Source organism: Triturus cristatus, chromosome 10 (assembly GCF_964204655.1).
Source record: "Triturus cristatus chromosome 10, aTriCri1.1, whole genome shotgun sequence".
Classification (NCBI taxonomy): domain Eukaryota; kingdom Metazoa; phylum Chordata; class Amphibia; order Caudata; family Salamandridae; genus Triturus; species Triturus cristatus.
In genome coordinates this window covers 361,961,954-361,986,877 of record NC_140593.1, presented here as the reverse complement: position 1 = coordinate 361,986,877, position 24,924 = coordinate 361,961,954, and the positions used below count along the sequence as shown (strand labels likewise).

Here is a 24,924-nt window from a genome sequence, read left to right as displayed (position 1 = left end):
CCACAGCCCAGCTGGAGATGGGTCTGAGTGTCTGTGTGTATGGATGCTGGAGAGGGATGGCGCTTGCAGGCAGCGACTCACTCCGGTCCATCTCTGCAAGGGTTGGCTGTGGCACTGCAGGCAGGCTGAGCTCAGGCCATCAAGGCCGCAATTTCAGGAGTGTTTGTTTCACTGCCTGCAGCATCCACACAGTAATCGGGCTGCCGCTGTCCTGACTCCTCGTGAGTTCAGTGGGGTTACCCAGTGATACTGTCCTGGCGGCCGATTGCTACTCGGCACCGCAATCCCCGGGTAACGTCTCTGAATCGGCTGCATTCGGCGGGGGTAAAAGTAATAGCAGCTGAGGTAGCATGGCGGGCGGCCCGGGCCAGTGTGAACTGCCTGCAGCAGCGTTGCAAGCGGCAGCATTATTGAATTTGTGCAGCGCCCGCAAACCATACAGCTCGGAGCCCCCTTTTTCAAATCTCCCGGTTTCGGCAGCAGGATGGGATGTAGCCCACGGCCCCGGCACATTGCAAGCAAAGTTGACTGGTGGCTCGGGTATTCTAAGCACAAAGCGTGTCAATAACGTGGAAGCTCTGCCAAAACATGCGCCAAACAAGCTCCGTCCACCCGTCGAGGCAGATGTCAGACACAAGAAAACATTACCTCTACTTAACAGTATTCCAACAGTAGCGAATTCCTAGGTTTGCATAATTTCCGTCCTCTTATCCCTAGCGCATGGCACATTCATATGAGACCTTCTTGTTTGTTTTTTGATGCCTAAGGCTTCGTTCACCATCCCTCGGAAGGGCAGGACGCTCAGAACCAAGTAGTGCCACCAAACAAGCATTTGCAATGCAATACGACTCGCATTTATGCAAGACCTATTGCATTGTAAACGGGTGGGCAGGCATACGAGAAGGCACGAATGGGAGTGGGGGGGTGGTGGAGGGGCCCAGAAGTCATGCCTTGCGGGAGAGGCGGGGGGAGACAGTGAAGAAAATAAAGGGGCCAATAGCTGTGGAAGGATACATGGCCCTCATGAGGCGGGACTAACAAGCCTAAAACCAATTGGAAGGCAGCACTTAGGACCTAAGCCAATGGGTGGAGAGTGGGCGGAGCTTCCACAAAGCTTCCACTCTGTAGTGTTTACTGCATGCCTCGCATAGCGCAATGCTAGGCGAGACCTAATGAAAGAAAAAGAAGTTAAAAAAACATGTGCCCACCAAAATATGGTGATTATACACTTGCAGTAAAGCATTCAAATACAAATAACTGTTGCTTTTAATTGTAATAAGACTATGGGTGCTTCCTGTCAAGTTGGGGTGCGTAGAGCATACCTAAAAGCCCATTTAATTTTAATGCACTTTATAATAAAATATAAATTGTATTAGAAGAGAAAAGGCATCATTGGTTATAGTTCACTGCATCGTAAATATATAGTTTAAACACATAAGGATGACCAAAAAATAGAATCAACATTAAAAGAGAATTAAAAAATAAAAACAGATGAAGAATTGAAAGGAAAACATCAATAGCAAACAAGTGTTGTTCAACAGCTGTGGCACTGAAGTACACATTTTTCGGGCAGACATGCACATTTGATCAGGTTAAAGGCTGTCAATCATAGTACAAGAGAGGCAATAGCTGTAGTGAGTTGACCCACTGCGGAGGCAGTATGCTGTGGTGGGCGGACAAAAAAGCGAATGACAGTTGAACAGGGCAATGGAAGAGAGCTATCTCAAAGACCCTTTATGTATGGATATTTACATTTATTTATTTATCTTCACTTTATTAGATTGCATGAGGCTGGCGAGACAGCTAAGAATGTCTCTAGGCCAGAACTAAAATTGATGGTGACGTGACTACAGGATACTTTACATCCCTGCATATATTAGGAAAATGTGCAGTTTGCGTGTGCCTGGTTTGAGTTTCTGTATCCCTGCATATTTCTAGTCTGTGACTGCCACAGTTACCGCGTGCCCATTACTAGATGTACAATGGGAAGCAGGACATCATTCATTTGCGGCGCGTGAGCAGAAACGGTTTTACAGCTCTGCGTCACTCGCGTGACTTTGTGCTCATATTCTCGACCCTTGTGGGCTCCCAGAGCCTGGATCTACTTCTTCAGGGATATGAAATATTGGAAATCTCTTTCAGAGACAAATGAACAACAACAAAAGGAAAAGATAAATAGCTTGCTTTTAAGAGTTATTGTATGCCTTCATCGCATGAGAAATGCAAAAAGAACAATTGATGGACGGAATGCAGAACAAATCAAAACATTCACCCCCAGTCAAGAGATCTGGGTTAAATCCATCATTCTTTTGCTCACCATGCCACCCCAGTTTAGACCTGGCCATATGCAAATCAGTCTTGACCCTGTGCCTCATGGGAACAGTCCAGCCCGAACTGCCAAGCCAGGTCCTCCCTGGACTGGAAACAAGCATCCTAGGTCCAGTTTCGGGGTTTCACCCCTCTTCAGCCAGGATAGCTTGATTCCAGTGGCATGGAGTCACGTCTGAGCATACCCGTCCCACTCGGGTGACAAATGCAAAAAGAACAATTGATGGACGGAATGCAGAACAAATCAAAACATTCACCCCCAGTCAAGAGATCTGGGTTAAATCCTCGCTTGGCAGTTCGGGCTGGACTGTTCCAATGAGGCACAGGGTCAAGACTGATTTGCATATGGCTGGGTTCAAACTAGAATGGCATGGTGAGCAAAAAAACGATGGATTTAGGCCCAGATCTCTGTACTGGGGTGAATGTATGACATTGTTCTGCATTCTGTCCATCAACTGTTGTTTTTGCATTTGTCACCCCAAGTGGGACGGGTATGCTCAGATGTGAGTCCCGTGCTCTCCATGCCACTGGAATCAAGCTAATCTGGCTGAAGAGGGGTGAAACCCCGAAACCGGTCCTAGGATGCTTGTTTCTAGTCCAGGGAAGAACTGGCTTGGCAGTTCGGGCTGGACTGTTTGCAAGAGGCACAGGGTCAAGACTGATTTGCATATGGCTGGGTTCAAACTGGAATGGCATGGTGAGCAAAAAAACGATGGATTTAGGCCCAGATCTCTGTACTGGGGTGAATGTATGATATTGTTCTGCATTCTGTCCATCAACTGTTGTTTTTCCATTTGTCACCTCAAGTGGGACGGGTATGCTGAGACGTGAGTCCTGTGCTCTCCGTGCCACTGGATTCAAGCTATCCTGGCTGAAGAGGGGTGAAACCCCGAAACCGGTCCTAGGATGCTTGTTTCCAGTCCAAGGAAGACCTGGCTTGGCAGTTCGGGCTGGACTGTTCCCATGAGGCACAGGGTCAAGACTGATTTGCATATGGCTGGGTTCAAACTGGAATGGCATGGTGAGCAAAAAACGATGGATTAAGGCCCAGATCTCTGTACTGGGGTGAATGTATGACATTGTTCTGCATACTGTCCATCAACTGTGGTTTTTGCATTTGTCACCCCAAGTGGGATGGGTATGCTCAGACGTGAGTCCTGTGCTCTCCATGCCACTGGAATCAAGCTATCCTGGCTGAAGATGGGTGAAACCCCAAAACCGGTCCTAGGATGCTTGTTTCCAGTCCAGGGAAGACCTGGCTTGGCAGTTCGGGCTGGACTGTTCCCATGAGGCACAGGGTCAAGACTGATTTGCATATGGCTGGGTTCAAACTGGAATGGCATGGTGAGCAAAAAAACGATGGATTTAGGCCCAGATCTCTGTACTGGGGTGAATGTATGACATTGTTCTGCATTCTGTCCATCAACTGTTGTTTTTGCATTTGTCACCCCAAGTGGGACGGGTATGCTCAGACGTGAGTCCCGTGCTCTCCATGCCACTGGAATCAAGCTATCCTGGCTGAAGAGGTGTGAACCCCCGAAACCGGTCCTAGGATGCTTGTTTCCAGTCCAGGGAAGACCTGGCTTGGCAGTTCGGGCTGGACTGTTCCCATGAGGCACAGGGTCAAGGCTGATTTGCATATGGTTGGGTTCAAACTGGAATGGCATGGTGAGCAAAAAAACGATGGATTTAGGCCCAGATCTCTGTACTGGGGTGAATGTATGACATTGTTCTGCATTCTGTCCATCAACTGTTGTTTTTGCATTCATTGCACGAGAGGCAGAACTGGTATTTACCACCGGCCCGAAGAGAAACACAATATGTTATACTGTTCAGAAACAATAATAACAATACAAACAAGCATTTGCAAGACAATAGATCTTGCATTCACGAGAGTTTAACTTATAGTCATTTATAATGGCAATAGCTCAAACTCTTCTAAATGCGAGACCTCAGCCGCCATTGTCCCGGGCAGCTTGAAAGTGAAAGAGAACGGAGTGCTGTTGAAATACGATCCGTGCGAACATTAGACTGAACTTCTTGCTACTAGAGCTATTCATTAGAAATGACTAAATGGTTGTAGATATCCTTTTTTGTGACTGCACTTTCTTGTAAAACGCGCTGGTTCTAAATTGAGCCGCAAAATGTGCATATTCTATTTCAATGTTTTAAGTATCTAAATTGAGCCACATATTTAAAATTGTGCTTGTAGAAAATGATTTGACACCCCCCCCCCGGGTGTCTTCAGAGGTCTGCCTAATGGACAGCTCGGACTAAAGCACTACCCACTGAAGGGGAGGGCGAACCCGTCCAGGATCATGCTCGGCTCGGATGAATGCACTATCCCACTGAAGGGGAGGGCCATGTTCGGCTTCAGCAGACAGAAGCAGCGCCGGTCTGACCCGACGGGATACTATTAAAAGTGTGGGCAGGGATGTATCCTTATATTCAAGCGCACGGAGGGGAGCAGAAGGATGGAGAAAACGGATGAGAGGGGGGCAGAAACAAAGGGAACTCAGACAACGGAAGGATGGAGAACATCGACCATTTTGCGATGCAGCGCGCGCTACGAAATTTGTTTTATTTATTTAATTGTTTACTTACCTGCAATTATCCATATTCCGGTTTTTAGAACCCCCCACCCTGCCCCTCCCCCGCCCCGCCTTACCGCCCCACGGAACTCCCACCACGGGCCGCGGCTGCTTTCTACCCACACAAAACCATAGAAATTCGGCAGCTACAGTTATACATATAGATATACTTATCTGAAGAAACTATAACTTGTGCTCTTAAGTAACTTTACGCTACGGTTTTGTGTGGGTGAACGTGAAGAACCACAACATACTGTATACAACCTGAATATAACTATGTTTGCCTCCGATGATATTACCTGTCATTAATTGCGAGTGTCTGCTCTCTTTTATTTGCTTGTGTTACTTAACTGTGGTCAGGAGCTGACTGTTATCCATGCCTGCCTTCCTGTTCGCTGGTAAAGTGCTCTAGTGTCATCCGAAGCATTAACCCATATCTTGTGCTGGATACAGAAGTCAATTTAGCGGTTATTGTAACGAGACAATTAATAATGCTTAGTATGTTCCATGATACCCTTCTACATGCGAAGAGAGTCGCCAGGGGAGACTGAACACATAATTGCAAACAATGGCAATACTGAGACGGCTACCAGCACTGTGAGTTTGGTTAAAGTTAAAGACTGGTCTATGTAGGTGATTTAAAATGGTTTAAAATATATATTTGTTCTCCCTGCAAAGCATTTAATTATTTCAAAGAGCAACTTAACAGCAGGGAACGACTGTCACAATTAAAATAATATCAAACTAGATCAGGAAACATTGGCTTCCTTTTAAAAGGGGAAGTTAAACTTTGTCAGAACCTTGTCTTTCATATATCCACCATTAACTTTACGAATTAGAAAAACATTGCATCGTCATGCCAGAAGTCAGATTCGACAAACGACCTTTAATTTCATTTAATAGCAAAACAGTACTGCACCGAAACGTCATGGTGCCAATTACTAACTGCGCATGCGCACCATCATGTGGCCCAGAGCTAAAGTATAAAGTACACTGGCCATTGAACCAACTTTTTATGGCTCACAGTAGATAACAGGGAGTTGTATGTCGCAACTTTACAGGACGCACTAAGAAGGTTGAGAGTTAATTCTGGAGTCTCTTTTTGCCTTAACGGTTCGAGCAGAAGGCAGTCGCTACATTTTTGGAGAAGCTGGTGAGTACATATAAAAGGGTTGGGGCCCCTAATGTATTAGGATAGGGAGAAAAACATAGTTTTGTAAACGTGCTACAGTCCAATACACCAGGACTCGCTGTGTTATATACAATGTGTGATGTCCTGACCCTCAAGTCCTCTTCCTCAATGTCCACCTATTTCCCTCCATTATCGATTCAATGTGTTATTTTGTCACTTTCAAGCTGCCTCGTAAATGGGATTAAGTAGATCCCATGGTGTCTGTGAAGAATGGTGACAGCAGAGGGGGTGGGGCTGCACTGTTTCCAAATATGTTGTGATTCATTTCTGAATTGTGAGTTTATCAAGACACACTTTTCACGAATGGTTTGCGAGGGATCAAGTACAACGTTTTCAGTGTTGTGTGATCACGGAGTGATCAGCGTTGTGTATCACTTTGAAGTGTGTTTTTTTAATGCTTGTCAATCACTGTAATGGCATTAATAATCTGCGGATCCTCAAACAAGAATGCGATTAGTAAATCTTGGCAAAATTCATATTTTATAAATGGCAGTGGCAAATCAAGAGAGAATTTTAAAATGGTTTATGATACTGTCATTTCTGAGGGTGGCTGGACACTAAGAATTCCTTTTTGACTTATTACTAGCGTGTGAATGAATATGCATGTTCCATGACAGGGTTAGCTTTTTATACTGACCATAACATGTATGTTTTCCTTTTTAAATTGATTGACCTCAACGTGAAAAATGTATAAAAAAACGGCTCTGAGATGCAGGGAAAACGATGAGGTGCATAAGAAGGAAAGTGTTTAAAGTGAAAGAACGAGAATGAAATTGGAGAGTGAGGGAATGAGATTTCGGGTAGACTGAATGCTTTTATTTACTGGCACAGGAGCACTCATATGTACATAGGGAAGGACGCATCATATGGCGCTCAGATTTCATGCTGCACAAACACTACTTTGTTATTATTGTAATTGTTATTAATATTTTTGCTGTTCTTAGTAGTAGTAGTAGTGGTGCGTGTGGTAGTATTTAGTAGTCGTCGCTGTAGTACTAGGAGTAATAGGTGAGGATGTAGGCGTTATCGCTCCATGTCAGACCCCATTTAGGGAGCCATGGGTTAAGCAGGGGCTACTGGGCCTCAGCCATGTGGCCCGGGGTCAGTTACCTCTGATGGCCCGAAGTCCCAATTGTCGCAAGTACAACCCCTTCTGCGCTTGGCTCTCAGTGGTAGTGGTGTTGAGCAGTCACATACCTTCAGGGCAGTAAAGTGGAGGTGCTTCAAGTTTAGGACTCAACAATCTCCCACCACCACAATAACTATAATTTCCAATCCAGCACTTGTCTTTGCTAAAAAGAAAGTATTTAAATACACACAGCAAATGTAATACTACACAGTACAACATACTGATGTGGGCCTTCCACTAGCACTAGGCAACTGTACTCAGGGATCTGTAATTCCCCACTCTTTCTCATCCCCTGACTCTCTCCCCTGTTGCTGGGTTCAAATATGTCTGTGGGCAGGTGAGGGTATCAGGCACAGGTGCAGCACTACCCTAGCTCTAGAGTTCATGTGTTCAGTTACACTTAATAGTCCCAAAAGTGTGTTTATCTCGGCACTGCAGAGCTTCGTCGAGGTCTGTACACAGTAGGGACACACTGCATATGTCTGGCTCTCCCTCCCTCTTACAGGAAGAAATGCTGCAAGAAAGTGATTTATTAATTGGAGTGGATGGTAGTCAAGCAAAGTAATGAAGTCACTCACCTGTTAGGTCCAGGTAAAGTTTTTAGTAATTTAAACTAGAGCTCAACCCCAGGTAGTTGTGGCACATAGCAGACAGGTTTAACTTAGAGAAAATGTGTGAGGGATTTAGAAGTAACAAATTAGTTAAAAAGTCAAAAACACAACACAATAAAAATCTCCCTCAAATTTACAAAAAGAGAGGAAAGTTTAATAAACACAAATGCACCAAATGTAAAGATTTTAATGAGGGGGCCCAGAGAAATGATTTTTTTAAGATTAAAGAGAATAAGTGTTAAGGAAAAGTAAAGCACCAATTGAAAATACAGTTCTTGGGATCTCGGTGTGATTTCAGGTCGATCTCAATATAGCGCGGGCCAGATATGCCAAGCAGGCTCGTCCCAGTCAAGGATTTTACATTCTAACTTAGTCTGTGAAATAGAAGTCGAAATCATACAGCACAGCAAGGTTGCAGACTGTGTCCTAGGAAGTCATTTCAAAGCCAGATAGCTATTGGACGATATCCCGCTGAAGCTATTGGTTTTGACAGAAAAGCTTTGAGAAAATCTTAGAGCAGGAAATATTCAAATTTAAAGTCCAGTGAAGTACTCTCATTGGTCAAATACTTTTGGCACCTTTGCAGTTTCTAAGTTCTAGCTTGGTCTATCTTATGGAGCTCAGAATCCTCCATTGGGGAAGGCTGCAGGTTGCTTCCGGGAAGGTCACAATAAAGTAGAATAGGCTTGCCACGAGGATCTGCTGAACAGCTATATCTGAAAGAGACCATTAGTTATAGATTCCTTACCTTAGAATTACCCCAGACGTCAGACTGGATGCTGAGAATTTTTCTCTTAGCAGTACCCCTGTGCGTCGGTAGGTGTCGTCGGTCGACTCTGCGTCCGGCGTTGTAGTCGCCGGGATGACGTCATGATGTCTACTTAAATGCCGCCCCTGCTCGCTGACGTCAGTTCTTTCTTTTTCCTTGCCAGCCTAACGCAGATACAGAGAGAGCTACCCTGTAGTCATTTTTTGACTAGCTTTTTCTTCACTTTTGTCAACTTCTTTTTTGAGTCTATCGACTCCTGGTGTATGAGGGTTGACCCATCGTCGGACCGGGTTCAAGCCGTGCGAGGCTTGTAACTGCCTGATGTCGGTTACGGACCCCCACCTCATCTGCCTTCGGTACCTGGAGCATGACCACGACCCGAAGTTGTGCTCTGACTGCCTGGCCATGAATCCGAATTCTTTGCGGGAGAAGTCTTGAAAGCTCTTGGAGACCCAGCAGTCAGCTCCGCGTCGCTCGAGGTCCCGGTCGAGACGAAGGTCTCGGGACCGGTAGCGGAGCCACCATCACCATTCATCTTAAAAGTCTTCAAGTCGAAGCACAAGAAGAAGGCGAAAAAGCAGCGTCGCTCTTCGCCTTCTCCCCGTCCGTCATCCGACGCGACCAGTGCTTAATTTGTGCCGGTGCTTTCCAGTACTTAACACCGGCACTTATTTATTAGGGCCGGGTCTAAACCTGAGTGCGACTGCATAATGGGTGTCATACAATAAATTAAGTGTTCACATTCTTGATCTGTCTCCGAGTCCCCGTGAAGAGCTGAGCCAATAATAAATCCATGCCTTCAGTCAGTGTTGCCGGTCAGCAGTCCACTGATTGGGCTGGATTTGGTCATGTGGGGCTGAGGCAGCCAAGGCAGCCTGCGTAACCTTTTTAAAATTGCCCGCCGCCACCCGCCTCATGAGGACACATGCATGACACACAGGCAGTTCAGCACTATTATTTGAAGCTGCGTGTCGTGCAGCAGCCGGTAACCAGTAAGTAACCAACAATTGATTTTCTTGAGCATGATGGTGTGCATGAACGTTACAGTTACAGGATGCGAGATTAGGGCTGAGACAGTTAGTTACGTGCCCACTAGACTCCTCTTCACATCTCGGAAGCAGTGACTTGTTCAAAAATAGAAAGGTGTTGGGAGATCTGACGTTGTCCCACAGTGGGAAAAAAAGAACCAAAATACGATTTTGTTTCTTTGTTCTCTGATTAAGGCCTTGTGCGCTGAAGGATCACTTACTACCCTCACTCCCATCCTCGGTTTTGGCGCTACCGTGCATTGGTACTGGAGTTTAAAGTACCGCAGGCACTTGCCCCCTCAGTGCATGTAGTCAGACTGTGGAGCGCTTCAGAATTTTAACACACATTGATACTGAACAGTCCCCGGTGCTATTAAAAAAAAGAAACACACACGTTTCGTTAGAAACAAAACTGCACTCGTTTTGCAGATTATATGAAAACTAATAACCCATAAGTGATAATTTAACTTTACTATTGAAGCACGGACATGCTGTTTTGTTAACACTGTGCCTTTGAGTAAAAAGGCGGCAGGCTGAAACTCGCCCGATGCAGAAATATTTAAGGCCTCCTGGCCTCGTCTCGGGGTCAATTTCAAACTGTGGTTAGTTTCAGCTAGAGCCGGGGCTGTTGAATGATAATAGCTGCTCCCGGTGAGACCAGTGTCCCGGCGCAGTGCCTGGCGCGGGTGTCATGCCTGGCAGGGTCCAGATGGACATCAGCCTCACATAGAGGCTGCAGTGACATTTCTGGCCATGGAATTCACCTAAAATGGGCATTGGTGGAGGGTGGAAATGGAAAGCATCCATTCCCAGGTGAGCGCATATGCAGCCAGTTCTGTAGTGCAAACTCCACGGGGGACTCACTGTCAAGGTGAGGCTACGGTTTAACTACTGTCCTGACACAAAGTAATGGGGCCCCTGTACAAAATGTGGTGAGGGACCACCGAGACTCCAGTCTCTCAGTGAGATTCATAAGCAGGTTCGGATTGGAAACACAATTAGGCCCTGGCACTCCCAAAAAACTGGCTCACATTCACGGATCATCCATTTCATGAATCACACCATCTAGTTAGTCTCATTGGAATCTGGCTGGTTATTTTTTAGGTCTCGCCTGACCCAGCGCATGCGCTGGTCTGGCGGGACTTTTTGTGAGGGCTCCAAAAAGTGCGACCATGGCCAGCCTAGAGCTACAGTGTATGTGCGCGCGCGCTGCGCTTGATCGCTATCACTCTCACTTTTGCGGCCGCTTTGATGTTTGATCGCGATTGCGATCACTTTCGCGGCCACACGGCCGCTTTGATGTTCTCCGTGAGCCATTCTGTTAATGGTGGCACCCGTGCTTTAGCTTAAACATCTTAGGCTAAAGTCAGGTGCTGAGATTGCTTCAAAAGTAAAGAAATAGATAATTCTTTACTTTTGAAGCAATCTCGGCACCCGACTTTAGCTTAAGATGTTTAAGCTAAAGCACGGTTGCCGCCATTTGTCTTGCCACCTGGCCCCTTGCAGTTCCCTCTCCTTTGTCAGAAGGGCAAATCCCTAGTTGCTCAATGCCTAGTCCCCTCCTCAAGGTTGCTAAATGGATCGTTAGCCTATTCGAATACAAATGTACTATCTTTTAATAACCTGTCTAAACTTTTTTGATAAACCGGTGCTGACAGCATGGAGAAGGCAATGGGAGGTTTCCACCTAGAAAAGTTTTACATTTAAAGGTGCATCCACCCACAAAATTGCTCCCATACTAAGAAGGCCTCTCACTACCCTCGGTATGTCTTGCTTGGTGTCCCAAGTAGGTCGCTCACATTAAAAACAAGCATTGGCATAGCCAATAGGTCTCGCTTCTGGGACCTTATAAGTATTTAGTTATGCAGCACAATATCCTTGGTGCAACAACAACTGTTGCATGGCTAAACACTTATAAGGTTCCAAAGGCGAGACCTATTGGCTATGCCAATGCTTGTTGTTATTGTTTTTGTATTTTTATATAGCGTGAACTCAGCCCACTGGCACTGGGACAGTGTACATGACACCAGTAACATTACACCAGATCCAATTTATTTTTCTTTTGGGTGAGTTGATTTTAATTTAAGCGAGATTACATGATTTGCCCAGAATCAAAGGAAGTTAAGCTGACGCCGGGACTTGAACCTTGTTCCGTCGGCTGCTCTGACTGTGAGCTACATCCAATTTGTTTTTTCCACTGGGAAAGGTGGTCTCACAGCGAGGCTTACGCAAGTGCTCCCTATCCCTCCCCATTCCTCCCAAACAAAGCCCAAAGGAGGTGACAACACACAGCTCCTAGGGAGGCTACTTCTTTTACTCACCTCTTCCCCAGCTCACTATCGCCTTTGGGCGTTGACATGGGATGGGTCATGGTCAAGAAAAGCACACAGTTGCTGATTATCAGGTGAGACTGACCAGCAAGGCCCCTGCATACTCCCATCCTGCCCACACCCGCCATGGCCTAAACGTGATGGCCCAGCAGGGATGACACAGTTTCTGGCTGGGAAGGTTACATGAGGCAGAGGAGTGACTGTGATTCTAGCAGCACATTATAGTGGCCTGGCAGGGTAAGTCTCTTGGGCCGGTTTAACAGATGCCCTAAAAAAACGGCCCAGAGGTGACCTTGGGGCACTGTTCCATTGCTCAATGGCCCGTCATCCCAATCCGACCCTGTTCATAGCAGGTCCGGAGTGGGAACCTAAAGCAGCCCTGGCGAATATCATTAGAACAGCCACCATAGGTAGCGTAGCCAGTGAGGCCGGCCACAAGTAGGGAGTGGGGGGTTTCTCCCTCCAAGAAAATTTGGGAAAAATTGAAATAATGGTGCATTCTACAACACATTTTTCAATATACATTCAATTTTATTAGCTTTAAAGCATAGTAACTGAAAAGCTTACAATGCATTAGGATAGGACAATCTTTAATGAACCCCATTCAATAGTTCCTTCACTATCAACCTCCAACAGTGCCCCTCATCTCTCCATAGTCCCTCTCTCATGTATTTCATTTGTTTTATAGCGCTTCTCATACCAGATTATGGTGTCGGAGCACTTTACATCAAACACACATAGAGACAATGAATAATATATGTGTGAGTCAGTTTAAAGAAAATGTTACATGAGACCAAGGGCACTACGAGGTGTAGGCATTTTTTAAGAGTGCTTGGGCTGGAGAAGCACAAACTTGGGATTCAAAACATAATACAGTGGTTAGGGTTACATTCACTACTAAGAATTTACTTCTACCCAAACAAACCCCTTTTAGAAACATTAGGATAATGAAAGACTGGAAAAAACATAACTTTTCTAACCTGTACCATGTAGTTTTCATGCAGCTCTTTGATGGCAGGTCATAGCTCACTGAGCTAGATTAATACTGTAACATATGAACTGTACAGAAACAAAATTATCTTTTGTGACAAAAGCAGTAGGCCACAGAATACATTTATGTGAACTGCATGGTGCACATTTTTGCAGCAGGCATATTAACCCTCTGTGCCACCCTATAGATGAGTTAAAACTGCCACTAGACAAAAATCCAGCAGACAGATTAATCTCCAGAGATCTCTTAACAAGTTTATTATGCTTGATATACAAATAACTCTGCAGCTACTGCTTTAAAAACGCAGGAAGGCTGGAAGCGAAAGTGAGTGCTGTGTTAGTTATTCTGGTCTGCTGATTATGTTACTGGGGGCCGACATTGCAGCACTGCAATACAAGCCTCCCAGTAACAAAACCAGCCTTCCTTCCTCCCAAGGAAACACCGATGCCGGGTACAGCCAGTACTGCCTTGATTCATAGAGCTGGGTCCGGATATGGGTTTTTATGCCGTTATTGCACTGTCCAAAGCAAATACAGTTAACTGAGATTTTGCCTGTGTTAATGCTCAAGTGGATTCACAGCTCATGACCACTGAGCGTTGATTGCTTCTTATCGTTTGAGCTGTGCTCTCTGCAGGTCATGCACTAACCCAGAGAAATTCCCAGTTAAATGTTTATGCTGTAAAGCGTGCACTCACATAAAACTAGGCTCACAGCTGAGTTCTCCGTCAGTAAACACCTTTGTCATGAGGCTCCTGTTTAAGTGATTGTCTTTGAGTAAAGTGCAGGCATTTAACTTGGAATTTCTCTGTATTAGTGTATGAGCTGCATGAGCACTGCTTTGAAAGAGGGATTTTTATTCATTTTTATCTGCTTAGAGTGTTTTAAGAACATTTTGGTTTATTTTGTGCCATAAGATATATAAAAGTTGAATTTTTGTACTCATGACACACAATAAGACTCTGCTAAAAATGACAACACAAGGCACCTTTGCATATAACCCAATATTGTCCTTTCCCCAAATCGGCACATAGAGCATTGGAATAGTTCACATGCCCCTTTTAAATGCACTAGTCATTGTAGCTAATTTATTCTAAAATTGTGCTTTAAATGTACTTTTGATTTTATCTTTTTCGAAAATTTTGCGGGGCAGGGGACTTCCTATCAAAACTTTACTTGAAGAAGGTTCCTATGCTGAAATTCAGATCGGGTATTATATCTGGGTTTCAGCAGTACCAGTTGAGGATGTGGGTGGAGCCAACAGAGTGAGTGGGTAGTGCCGGGGAAAGTGGGTGTTGGCCTCCGACAAACATTTGAGCACCTGGACTTCATATTTTACAAATTAAGCACTGGACGCGACACAGCGTCATCGCTCCTCAGCTCTGTTCCTGGGACGGCTCCATGCTTCCCTCCTTTTCCAGGAGCATCCCTTGCCCAGCTTCAAGCTTTCTACGAAGTGCTTCACAGCATCTTTGGGCAGCCTGCCAGCGCGCCTTCGGGGCCCGCAGACTCAGCTGTGGGCCCTGGGCCAGGCCTGGATCCGGATCAACACCGATCGACCTCACAGTACCTTGCCCGGCGCCGATTCCAGTGACGACGCCCCCAGCGCCAGTCGTTCCCCCAACCGGCACCCACCCCAGACTCAACCCCGACTTGGACACAGTGCAGGGCCGATGTCGCTCGACGACGGTAACGGCGCCGGAAGTTACGTTTGTGCCTCTGTCACTCCGGGTGTTCCTTTCAGGCCTTAATGGCAACCAGAGGAGGGTGAGGAGGACTGGGAGGTGTCTCTGGACCCTTTGGCTGGCCAGCTTGAAGAGCCGGACTAGCGAGAGGACCTGGGTGATGCCAGTTCTTTGGATACCTCACCAGACCTTGGCATGCTCTCTTCCCCTACTATGGCTACGCGAGAGGGGAATCATATGCAGTAGTGTTGCGTAGGGCGGCTGAGGTCTTGGGCCTGGAGCTTCCTACGGTGGCAGTCAGGACTAACCTCCTTACAGAGGTGCTTCAACCAACGGCAGCCTCTTTGGAGCCCCTTATGCCTTTTAATGATGCCCTCACCGACGTCCTTCTGGGCATCTGGTCCAAGCCCAGCACAGGGGCTCCTGTGGACAGGATGATTGCCCGACTCCACCGCCCAGCCACAGGCAACCCACTTTTCCTCTCCCAACACCTGACCCCGAGAGCCTGGTCATCCAAGCCTTGTCCCTACTGCTCCCCCAGATAAGGAATCCAAGAACCTGGACCACCTGGGGAAGAAGATGTTTTCTTCTGCCAGCTTAGCGCTGTGGTCGGTGAATACCGCATGCCTCATGGGCTGTTATACCCATACAATGTGGGATACAGTTGCGCAAGTGCTGCCACAGAGCACGGAGGAGGCCCTGGACGTTCTCACCTACACATTGGCAGAGGGTAGAAAGGCAGCTAAGTTCACCCTCAGATTTTGGCTGGATAACGTTGACTCTCTGGGCACAACAGTTTCCACATCAGTAGCCCTGCGGGGCTACCCCTGGTTGAGGGTGTCTGGTTTTTCTGGGGATGTCCAATCCACCTTATTGGACATGACCTTTGATGGCCGTCGCCTTCTCGCGACAAGGTGGACTCGGCACTCAAGCGCTTCAAGGATTCTAGGTCTACAGCCAGATCCTAGGACCTTGCAGCAACCTCTCGCCCCATGCAGTCGGCTTTTTGTCCCTTTCGTGGCTACGGAAGGGGTGCCCCTCCACGGTCGACCCAGTCTTGCCACCGGTTCACGTAAGCTCCTCAGGCTTTGCGTGGCCGCGGACATGGGACGCAGAGACACGGGTTTGGGGGCCAGCCGGCTGGGCCTGTCCACTCATAACCCCTTGTAGCAGCCCAAAAACCCTCCTAGTCTGACATTTCAGGGCCACCAGAGGCCAGTGGGTGGCAGGATTCGCCATCACCTCTCCCACTGGCAAAACATTACGTCAGACAGCTGAGTTTTGCAGATAGTTCGAAGGGGCTACTCCCTCCCCTTCGAGAATACCCCTCCCTCCATGCCACCATCCTTCCATCGCATGTCAGAGGATCACTTGGCCCTTCTCTGCCAGGAAGTTGCAGCTCTCTTGGGCAAGGGAGCTAATAAAAGGGTCCCTTTGCCAGAAGTAGGTTGTGGATGCTACTCCCATTACTTTCTGGTACCCAAGAAGGACAAAGGCCTGCATTCTATCCTAGACCTCAGAGCCCTCAACCACTTCCTCCGGAAGGGGAAGTTCAAGATGCTCACTTTGGCTCAGGTCCTGTCTGCCCTCGACCCTGGAGACTGGATGGTAGCGTTGGACTTGCAGGACGCATACTTCCATATCCGCGTCCTGCCAGCCCACAGGTGTTACCTACGGTTCACGGTAGGCCACGAGCATTTTCAGTTTACCGTACTCCCCTTTGGCCCTACCAGCGCATGGCGGTGGTCGCAGGTCATATGCGCAGATCAGGGGTTCCAGTCTTCCCCTATCTCGATGACTATCTGTTGAAGGTGTGCTCGCCACAGGCTGTCGTCTCGCACCTCCTGACTATGGCGGACCTTCTGCACTCACTGGGGTTCACTATAAACGTGCTGAAGTCATACCTGACTCCCTCTCAGAAGCTACTTTTCATCAGAGCGGTTCTGGATACGGCTCAGTTTCGGGCTTATCCTCCCAAGCAGCGAGTCGGGGATATTCGGGCTATGATACTGATGTTTCAGTCTCTATCCCGGATTTAAGTGAGATTGACTCTGAGGCTGCTGGGCCTCATGGCCTCCTGCATCCTACTGGTGGATCATGCCAGGTGGCATTTGCGGGCTCTGCATTAGGACGTAAAGTTCCAGTGGGCACACCATAAGGGACATCTTTCCGACGTCGTCCAGATCTCGGAGGGGACTGCACGCCAATTGCAGTGGTGGCTCACGAACCAGGAATGGGTCAGTGGCAGATCACTTTCCCTTCCCCAACCGGAGTTCACAGTTGTGACAGATGTGTCACTCCTGGGATGCAGAGGCCACCTGGGAGAGGCAGAGATCAGGGGTCTCTGGTTTCTGGCAGAGTCCGGTCTCCACATCAACCTTTTGGAGCTCCGGGCAATCCGTCTTGCACTGAAGGCATTCCTTCCCTCTGTCAAAGGAAGAGTAGTGCAGGTGTTCACAGACTACACCATCGCCATGTGGTACTGCAACAAACAAGGCGGGGTGGAGTCGGGGACCCTATGTCAAGAGGCTCTTTACCTTTGGACATGGCTGGAACATCAGGGCATATCCCTGGTTGTTCAACACCTGGCAGGTTCTCTGATCGCCAGGGTGGACAAGCTCAGCCGTCAGTGCATGATGGATCATGAATGGCGTCTTCCCTTGGAGGTGGTGTAAGGTCTGTTTCAGCGGTGGATAGAGCCTTGGTTAGATCTGTTCGCCACTGAATAGAACACGCAATTTCAGCAGTTCTGCGCATTGGCATTTCAAAGGCTGCACTCGCTCGGTGATGCTTTTCGATGCGAGTGGAATTGCGGCATGCTGTACGCCTTTCCACCTGTACCACTTGTGCCCAGAGTGCTGAAGAAGATCAAGCGTGACCGGGCCCAAGTAATTCTTGTGGCTCCTGACTGGGCACGAAGAGTCTGGTACCCAGAGCTCCTGAGCATGGCCATCGATCCTCCTATCAGACTACCTCTTCGGGAGGATCTTCTGTCACAGAAGCAGGGGACAGTCCTCCACCTGAACCTGTCCAGCCTCCACCTCCTTGCGTGTAGATTGAGCGGTGGCAGTTGGTAGCTTTCGACCTTTCTCTCGAAGTCTGTAATGTCATCTTGGCAGCCAGGCTTCCCTACACTAAAACGGTATACGCCTGTAGATGGAACACATTTTTGGCATGGTGCACAGCAAAGGCTGTGGATCCCCCTCTGCCCCAGATTCGGAGGGGCTCCTATTCATTCTATTTATGGCCCACCAGGGCTCTACTCTGGCACTCTCAAAGGCTACCTTTTGGCCATCTCTGCCTTGCTCCACCTTCCTGATCAGCCTTCTCTTTTCAAGTCCCCTAATGTAAATAGATTTCTAAAGGGCATTACTCATCTCTTTCCTCCTTCTCCGTTCGTAATGCCCCAATGGGACTTGAACTTGTCCTTACTTACCCTATGTGCGCTCCCTGCGAGTCACTACATAACTGTCCTCTTTGACTTCTTACTTTTAAGACTGCCTTCCTGCTTGCCATTACCTCTGTTCACAGGGTAAGTGAGCTTCAGGCTCTATACTCAAAGCCTCCTTTCCTAGCAGTCCATCCATAGAAAGTGATCCTTCTCACTAGGCCCTCTTTTCTGCCCAAAGTGGTTACCTCTGTCCACATAGTTCAGACCATCACTTTGCCCACTTTCTTTCCACCTCCGCATCCTTCCAAAGATGAGGAGAGACTCCACTGTCTGGACCCAAAACGTGCGCTGTCCTTCTACTTTGACCGCACTAAAGTGCTCTGGGTGGACGAACAACTCTTTGTTGGTTATGTGGGTGGCAAGAAAGGTCGGGCCGTACACAAACGCACCATCTCTCGATGGGTTGTCCTATGCATTAAAATCTGCTATTCATTAGCGAAAAAGGACCCTCCAGTGGTACTGCAGCCCACTCTACCAGGGCGACGGCAGCCTCTACTGCTTTGGGACGTGGAATTCCGCTCATTGACATCTGCCAGGCAGCCACGTGGGCAGCCTTGAACACAATCACTAAACATTATTGTCTTGATAGCCAAGTCCGGATAAACGGCTTTTTTGGCCTTTCTGTTCTCCAGGACTTTCTTGTGTGACCTTAGTTTGTAGACCCACCTCCGGGGTTGGCAATGCTGGGGTATCTATTCTAAGATAAGGAATCTATAACTAGTGGTCTCTTTCCGATGAACAAGTTACTTACCTTCGGTAACAATGTATCTGTAAAAGACATACATTAGTTATAGATTCCTTACCGCCCCACCCATCCTCCCCGTTCTGAGAACTTACTTGTAGGGATAGGGACTCCCTTCCAGGGCCCTAGTTATGTGCACCAGTGGTCAGTGTCTTGCATGGCTCTGCACTTAAGGTGTGGAAAGTCATGTCAGAAATTACGTCTGCGCACAGGGGCAGCGTCTAAGTAGACATCGTAACGTCATCCCAGCGACCACGACGACGGACGCGGAGTCCACCAACACCACCTACCGACGGGCAGGGGTACTGCTAAGAGAGCAATTTTCCAGATACAGTCTGACACCTGGGGGTAATTCCAAGGTAAGAAATCTATAACTAATGTATGTCCCTTACAGATACATCATTACCGAAGGTAAGGAACTTGTTCTTCAAGAGGAAAAATGTTCTGACCTGGACCAGCTTGAAATGTGCGCCAACTGAGGTTGTGCCTTGGATAGATTTACTTGGGTGGCCAAGAACATCAAAAAGATATAGTACAAACCTGGCTCAATGACATGAACCTTGATGGTTTCAAGCCACAACTTTCTCTGAAATTCAAGCCACTTGAATTCACCCTGAACACCAACCTCACCCTCATGGAACACTTTGCCAAACAAAACAAAGACTACTTGGTTCCAACTCCTACTTCTAAAGAAAGTCAAATTGTTTCTTCCAAAAAACGACAGCATAAATACTTTTAAACACTGCTTAAAGTTATGAAAGAGTTAAAGACATCTCTGTAAAGAACACTATATCAAAATGCAGTAACCATCCACTATCCAGATTAATCTCCTGTTATTTGTTGACTTTAGGTTTGTCTGACCATGTACAGCACTCCACTGCCTTATGGTGAGGTTCATATTATAGACTTACCATATACATACATACACACAATCATACATACATATATAAATACATACGTTGTTCCCGGTCCTCCAGAGGTCTGGAAATCCAATATTATTCTTAGTCCAACATTTTCAGAGACCAGAATAAGTCCTTCTGGACACCACTAAGGCTGCCTGGAACTCAGGAAAAGCACTTATGGGTCAGGACCGACTCCAGCAGTAGCCACCAGCAAGGTCCTGTCAACTGATCACTCCATGACAAAGGCAACATGCAGCTTGTGGTGACACTGTAGCCCATTATTTGTCCTAGGTACAGTATTTCCTTTTTACCTTACTGCATCAATCCCACATTGCCCTTTGCTCCTAAAATCCAAGATGGGGAATCCCCTTTTCCATTGTGCAACGCCTGTGTGACCACCCAGAGGTGTGTCTATGGAAATGAATTGCTCCTTTGTGGTGACTCAGAACTGGTTCTGAGACAGTTTCCCTCCAATTGGGTTTATTGCCAGCCAGGCTGGGGAGACAAAGGCTGGCCATTCCTAGGTCTCAACTTACATTTGCTTGTGGAAGGACAGGCCCTATTCAAGTTTATAAAGTTCCTTAGTACATCGTAACCGGTCTTCCTGCAAGGAGAAGAAAAACACCTCTCACACCTAGGTCATTGTTTCTGATCTGGGAACAGTGTTCACACTCAATAAAGTGAACCACTGACTGAGATGGTGCAAGGAGGCTAATGCAAATTAGCCTCCAGGAGCTTCGGGAAGGGAAAAGGTAACTTTCAAAACATTACTTTTCCTAAATATATGTTACAAATCTAACTTCCCAATTGGATCACATTTTGAATAAATATTTAAAACAGTCCTTGAATAATATATAGTCGTCAAACTGTTATTTTAACTTGTACCGAATCTGAGATTGCAGAATTAATATTTTAATCTGTACTCTAGTTTTCTTCATCGGACAGCCAGAGCCTTCCACAGTGAAAATAGCATTTGGGGTAATCACTGTAGGGGCATGGTATCAAATAAATACCATGCACCCTACTTTGTATTCTACAAGGCCTACATAGGGTTTACTTATTATTAATTAAGGGGAGGGTTTTCTCTGTCAAAAATAGTTATTTTGACAGGTCGGACTGCAGGTTTTAGCTGCAGCAGTGAGGCTAGTAGGCTGAAATCCATGGTTTCTCTGTCACACTAGTGGATGGTACAATGAGTGCTGCAGTCCACAGGTGACGTTTCCACTTGCATGGGTCTGTTACTGCACCATATATGTTGTCCTTATTGAAAAGTGAAATATGCCAATTAGGAGTTATGAACTAGCCAACATTACCGTATTGCAGGGGTTAGAGCACAAGCACTGAGGCCTGCTTAGCAGTGCCAAGTGCACAGAGTCAAACAAGCATTTGCAATGCAATAGGTCTCGCATTTGTGAGACTTGGAGCTATTGAGATGGTAAACATAAAAGCAGGTGCCGTGCTGAAACATAAAGCACGGCGCCCGTGTTGCAAATATGATAGCGACTGAACCATAATTGGACAAAGTCATTTTCACAAAGGTAAAGCTTCTCACATTACGGAAGAATTACCAAAACAAAAGACCTGCAAGCTATCAAAAGTCTTCCATGAAATTACCTTATATTCCAGATTTGCCCTTTGCTGTCCATTGTTATGGATTCCACAGAGTGAAGTAGAATAATCCCCATATTGTTCTCACTCAAATTTAAATTAAAGCACACGTTTAGGCTTGAATATTTTAATTCAGACGTGAAAAATATATGTTTGGGTTATGAATGAGTGAGATCATGTCACTAAGATACTGCTACACAGTTCAGTACCCATGAGTCACCAAAGTTTCTAAATTTATAAACAAAAAAATAACAGCAGATGTCAAAAGAAGCTGTGTACTTGTAAAGCTGCTGGGCTGTGCTAAAGTGTGAGTTAGAGTAGGTGAGAAAAAGCAATTTTAAAGAAAGTTGAGTCATTACAAGTAGAAGTAGCATAGAAATATCAATTATTCCACAGTTTTGCTACCGATTACCAGCACAAACTGTGCATCCAAATGCTCTGCAAGCAATAGTCTAACTTTTCCTTAACTGGAACCACTCAGATTTCTCAAGTAAGTTTAAAACCTTTTTGCACACATGCTTGGTCTTTGGAGAAGGAACTAATCTGAAGCCGTCACTGCAGACAAAGGCCAAGGTTTTTTAAAACTAAAATGAGACAATGATTTATAGAGGAAAATCACAACCTCGTTGTGTATTTTCACCCCAAATGCGTAAAGCTCCGTGTATTACATAATTAAGCTAAGCACCTTGATTTCTGTAACTTTTTTATGGCCATCACTTCAAGGTGAAATCCTGCACACTGATAAACTTGCTGCCCAAAAGCGAGTATCTAAAAAACATTTCAACCTTTAAGAATACAGCGAAACGACCGTACATGTATATATTCCCCTGACCATTCCGTTTCGAAAAAATATCCTTGGTCCGGCCAGTACTCAGTTGTGAGGAGTTGAAGGTTATGGCTAATCTCCACTAGTGCACGGTCCATTGTTGTTTAGTCGGTAGACAGCTCAGCACACCGGAAGGACAGGGAGATAGAGAGGGCAAAGGCAGGAACCAGCGAGGCGGTGACAACTCCGCAGGAGAAGGTCAGAAGCATGCGTGGCATGCGGGGATGGCGGAGGACCTTTGGAACTGTTATAGTGAAAGACGAGACTTAGGGTTTATAAATATAAAATCGGGCGCCATGCTGAATCAAAGCACGGCGCTTGTGTTGTAAATATGAAAGCGGATGCCGTACTAAACATAAAGCGCGGTACCGGTGTTGTAAATATGAAAGCGGGCGCCATCCTGAACCTAATGCAAGGCACCTGCATATATAAAAGTTATGGCCCGTGAAGAGGACACTCTGGTGAATCCCTAACAGGAAATAAAATAAGAAGTCCCTAGAGGAACTGATGAATTCCTACAGCGTAAGTAAACTGTAGTTGGTCGGTGCTCCTCAACATAAAACGGAAATGATGTATAAGGAGTACCAGCCAATAAGGAGACAGGAAAGAAGACCAATGTAGGAGTGAACTGAAGGCAAGCAGCAGGTTGTATTACACTCCGTAGCATGATTACAGCAGGTCTTCCAGACAGCTCATGCACTGCCTAGGCTCAACCTAAAAACCAGAAGCATCCAAAACAAATTAGGGTGATCTCGTCAGAAGGGAAAATTCTCACAGATGCAACAGCTGCAAGTGCTCTGGGAGCAGCAGCAGCAGGGCCCACCATCCAGAGTATGTGCAGGTGTGGAGGCTCCAGCATTTTCACAGGTCTCCCAAAGGCCACAAGCATGCTTCTGGGCTTAGCGTGAGCTGCATGGTGAGCCACAGTGTCTGAGCTCACAGGGCCACCTCAAGATGCTCTTTACAATGCAGCATGTTCCCAGGTCAGGTCATGGTACTGGGGTAGAGATGTAGTCTTCTCAGATTCAGTCAGTTGTCACATCGGCCCAGTCCAATCACGCGGTCCCAGCAGCATAGTCCAGTTAAGCACAACTTCAGAACTTGCAGTGTCCTGGTCCACTCACGGACAACTTTATGATCACATGCTGCCCAGTCCACTCAAGCATCAGGACAGTGACAGGGTGCTTTCCACTTGGGCAAAATGTCAGGAGGGTGCCTCAGTGCCGGCAGCTAGGTGGGAAAGACTGTGTTCCAATCCACTCTCCTGAGTCTCTCTGGGTAGATAGGCCCAGATCATCAGCGCAATCTGCTTCTGGCTCAACATAGATGATCACTCCACCTGCAAGGTTGGTACTGTCATTCCCTCTCTCATGAAGGCTATCTTCAAGGCAGGCACTTCAAGACACGGTGGTGGCTCTTTCTTCTAGATCAGATTCTACATGATGTCCCCTCACCGCTGGGAAACTGACTGTTAGATAGAGGCCAGCTCTGGTTGTACGGCTGTCATCAGAGTACCTCAGCAGAACAGTTCCTTCCTTGGTCAAAGAGAACTTGGAACAAGTGGCTCAGTAGCTCTCACTTTTATATGGACAAAGCAAACAAGAGATGTGGTTTCTCTGTCTGCACACTCAGAATATGTTTGGGGTGGTGCTTCTTAAATATGTCCACTCCTTGCTCTAGAGACAGCAGGGCTATCTCCAGTTTGGAGCATCTAAAACAGTGTCACAAAAAGTATGAGCTTTCTGCATCTGCCTATCAACAGCCATACTGAACAGTGATCAGGAAATGGACCCTTCACACTCTAAACAACAGGCTGCAGTCTCACACCTCAAACCCACCATCGAGCAAAATGCAGTGCCCATGAATGCCAATGAAAGACTGATCACCAGCCCCTCTCAGCAAAAGCACCTAATAGAATTTACAGAGGGCGCTCTTTCCCCTCTTTTACTATTTTGCTGTCTAGGTCTCCTCTCTCCAGCTTCAAGAATGTTAGCAACCTCACCTCTACTTTGTGCACAATGACAGGCCAGGGGATTCAAAAATGGAACCCACATGCCTCCATTACTCTGGTTCACTCATACATACAATGCCTGTGCCACACAAGTGTTAATATTTAAAAAGTCAATGTTGATGTACGCAATGATAAATGTGAATATAATATAATATATTCCACATTTGTAAAGCGCGAACAATCACACGTAAGGGTCTCTAGGCACTGGGGGCCGTCGGGAAGATTAAGCAAGCTATTGCCCAGAGTCACATGGTGCCGGGCTAATCTGCCGCCGGGGATCAAACCGTGATCCCCAGATTCCGGAGTCAGTCGCCCTGGCCGTGGCGCCACACCTCTTCCTAAAAACAAGATCGCATCACTGATGTCGAAATCCAAATCTCCTCTCCATCAACCTGAGTCAGAAATTTGGAAGTCTCTGAGGTAATAAAAGAGACATTAGATAAAGTTGGCAAAGCTGTGCTGATCCTACTGGACCTCTCTGTGGCCTTCGATACCATGTCCCATGAACGCCTCCTGCAAAGACTTCAGGAGAGCGGCCTTGGTGGCATGGTACTTACGTGGTTTGCTTCCTTCTTGAAGGACCAACAGAATATAATTTGGTCTCCTCCTTTTGCTGCCCCCATTCCCCCCATGAAGGTCGGGGTTCCACAGGGCTCGATTTTGAGCCCAACACTTTTTAATCTATACATGGTCCCCCTTGCCCATCTAGCTGAGTTACATGGTGCTACAATA

General features: G+C 46.7%; 2 protein-coding genes across 11 annotated transcripts in view; one reads left to right on the top strand and one right to left on the bottom strand.

The window, feature by feature from the left end:
• LOC146789441 (ATP-binding cassette sub-family B member 5-like) overlaps positions 1 to 24,924 on the top strand; it is a 1,226,636-nt gene that overhangs the window by 266,638 nt on the left and 935,074 nt on the right. Inside the window, exon 1 of one of the 2 annotated variants that reach the window (XM_085631577.1) lies at positions 5,935 to 6,072. The exons of the other annotated variant lie outside the window; for it this stretch is intronic. The gene's annotated coding sequence lies outside the window, so the exon portion shown is untranslated. Of the gene's footprint in view, positions 1 to 5,934; positions 6,073 to 24,924 lie in introns of those variants that run through there. 2 annotated transcript variants of the gene reach the window in all.
• Positions 1 to 24,924, bottom strand: part of LOC146789442 (uncharacterized) — a 379,805-nt gene that overhangs the window by 302,038 nt on the left and 52,843 nt on the right. The gene's annotated exons all lie outside the window — the stretch shown is intronic.